The sequence below is a fragment of the Phyllostomus discolor genome, chromosome 3 (genome assembly GCF_004126475.2).
Source record: "Phyllostomus discolor isolate MPI-MPIP mPhyDis1 chromosome 3, mPhyDis1.pri.v3, whole genome shotgun sequence".
In the NCBI taxonomy this organism is placed as follows: Eukaryota; Metazoa; Chordata; class Mammalia; order Chiroptera; family Phyllostomidae; genus Phyllostomus; species Phyllostomus discolor.
The window spans coordinates 160,720,321-160,723,639 of record NC_040905.2 but is presented as its reverse complement, the minus strand read 5'-3'; positions in this window follow the sequence as shown (position 1 = coordinate 160,723,639).

Below are 3,319 nucleotides of genomic sequence, written 5' to 3'. Positions count from 1 at the left end.
ATGTTGATATAGTTTGCAGTGAGTTCATTGCTGTTTCCCTGTAGTTTCTGGTAGCTCATTGTGAGCTCATTGAGCTTCCTGATAACCATTGCTTTGAACTCAATACCTGATAGTTGACTTGCCTTTATTTCATTTAGCATTCTTTCTGAGGCTTCCTCCTTTCCTTTCATTTGGGGATTGTTTCTTTGTCTTCCTATTGTTTGTGAGACTCTTCTTGATAGCCTCAGTTTCTTAAATAGATCTGTTCTGGCTCCTTGGGTTTATGGTGTGAACTTCTGTGGTAGAATACCTGTGAGATTCAGTGGTGCAGTCTCCTTCGGGTATTCTGGTGTTCACAGCTTCCACCTATTCTTTTTTTGTGATCAGTTGGAGGGATAAGGCAAAATGGTGTAAGACAACAAGAGAGTATACTATGATATTTACAGTAGCAGCTGGTAGAAAAAAAGATAGGAGATCATTTGGCTATGTATAGTCTTAACCATGACCTTCCACCCAACTAGCCACTTTTTATAAAGGATGAAAAGAAGATAAGACTCTTGTTGGGGAGAGAAGGAGTGTGAGTTGGATCTAGAATGCAGTGAGTTTGTAGGAGGTCAGATTCTGAGGTAAGGTGAGAGTAAAGGATAGTAAATAGGTATAGTGTGTGAGATAATAGAGTTGACCACTACAGTAATAGAGTTCAGGAAACCGTGAAGTGGGTTAAGATCTGGGAGGAGTGTTGTGTAGTATTTACAATTGTATGGAACAGCTATTATTTACAATAATATTAGAGCAACAATCATATGACAGAATCCATGAGATCTAGGTAACAAGAATAGGGGGTACAGGGCCTTGAGTAGTGTGCTAATGGAGCTCAAGTGAAGTGCAGGACAGTAAATTAGCAATACACTATGAATGAGAGAACAGGGGAAACCTGTCAAATGATACAATATAACCAGCCAAGAAGACTAAACAGAAAGAAGAGGAATACAAAAATACTATTCAAATAAAAGATGGAAGAACAATGAAAAAATAATAATACAAATATGCAATAACTTGCAGGTTCTTTGTAATAGCAAAGTGAAATTTGTCTCTCTCAGCTGTTGGGATGCCCCTTCTTCGGGTCCATCTCTGGTCTTTTCACAGTTCCAGGTTTTTTTTTGTCTCACTTGTGGGTATTTAAAAAGAAAAAACAATGGGAAAAAAAGCAGAAGGAAGGAAGGAAGGAGAGATAAAATTGGAAAGAAAGGACGAATGAATAAAACAAGAAAGAAGGAAAGAGAAACAAAAGGAATGGAGAGATAAAAAATAATAAAAAACAAAAAATTACTTTAAAAATCAAACAAACAAACAAACAAACGAAAAACCTCTTGCTGGTTTCCAACTGGCCATACTAGTTTTTCTGGTCTTGCCAACTATAGCAGGCTGAGGGACAACTGGTATCGATTTTCTCCCTTCCTGTTCAGCATTCAGTCAGCCTCAGGCACACTCTCGCCAGGGCTAGTCTACGGGATCCAGGCCTTCCTACTAGCACGCTCTCTCTGGGTTTACAAGTGTGGGCTCCCGGTCTTTCAGGGAGAGTGCACTTTCTCTGGGTCCATGGGTGTGGGCTCTGGGTCTTCCATGAAGCACACTCTCACCAGGTTGCAGGAGCACACGCCCAGCCAGGCCGCTTCCAGTCACACGGGTTCAGGCTTACTTTCTTCCTAGGGCAACGAGTGGGTGCTCACAGTCCCTGTGTGTTTGCTACTTTGTCCTTACTCCCCTCTCTGCGACTTCAAGCAACCAGGTCTCTCCCAGTGCTACTCAAACCTTGTTTGGCTGGGAAGGGAGCAGTTAACCCAGCTTTCTCCCAAGAACCCTGTGGCCGACCCAACAGGTACCTGGGCCTGGGGCTGGAGCCTTGCTGGTCCCTGTGCTGATTCCTGGGCCCTTATGGTCCTGAAGCACTCTCTTTATCTTCTGTTTTTTTCAATGTCTGCTACAATTTTTGATCTCCTATTTTCATATATGCTGTGGTACTGTTGGCTGTTTGCTCCGCTCCTCCATAGATGGGCTAGGTTTTTCTCCCATGTGTAGGGGAAAGTGGAATCCACTTCCTCCTATCTTGACGCCATCTTCCTCTCTCCATTTTTTAAATGTAAATTTGTAGTTTAAAATCTTTAAAAAACTCTAGTTTTTATTGGTGAATTCTTCTAAACATTTAAGAAAAAATGATATAAATTCTAAACAAACTCTATCAAAGCATTGAATAGGAGTAAATTCTATTGAACTCATTCTATGAGGCAATCATTACACTGATATCAAAACCACACATTACAAGAAAACTAGAGGCCAATATTTTTCATGAACATAGACACAAGAATTCTAAAATTTTAGCAAATGAAATCCAACAATATAGAAAAAGGATATATGGTATTTATAAAGAATATGTATGTTAAATGATATAAAAATACATCATGACCAAGTGGGGTTTATCGCAAGAATACAAGGTTGATCTAAAATTCAAATATAAACCAAGGTAATTTACTATTTTAACAACATTATTATCTCAATAGGTGTAGAAAAGTGGTTGACAAAAATCTAACATCTATTCCTGATAGAAATACTCAATAAACTAATAATAGAAGGGAACTTTCTCAACCTGATAAAGGGCATAGACCAAAGAAAACTGATAGCTAACATCACAATTAACAGTGAAAGTCTAACTAGGAAAAGACCTAATAGATCAAGAACAATAAAGAATGTCTACTCTCACCACTTCTATCTAGTATTTTACTGGAAGGTCTAGTCATTGCCATAAGGCAAGACGACAAAGTAAATAATCCAGATTGGAAAATAAGAAGTAAAATTTTTGTGGAGATTTCTGGCCAAGATGGAGGCATAGGTAGACACACCGTGCCTCCTCACACAACCAAAAGGACAACAACAATTTAAAAACAAAACAACTAGAACTGACAAAAAACCGAATTGTATGGAAGTCTGAAAACCAAAGAGTTAAAGTAGAAACATTCACCCAGACTGGTAGGAAGGTCAGAGAGGGGCCAGGTGGAGAGGATTCATGGCAAGGTGGTGGTTAGAGGACCATGGTGGGCAAGGTGGCAGTGGGCAGACCCAGTGAGGTGGTGGATTGTGGAGTGGGACATGCAAGGCTGTAGCTGGCCGGCAAGGCACCAGCTGGCAGATTGTGGAATGGGCGGTCCCACATTTGAGTGCAGATAAACCAGGAGAAACAACTGGGGAACAAAACAGACTGTGTAACCTAGGGCTCCTGTGCAGGGAAATAAAGCCTCAAACCACTGATTGAAAACAACTGTAGGGGTTGAGGCAGTGGGAGAAA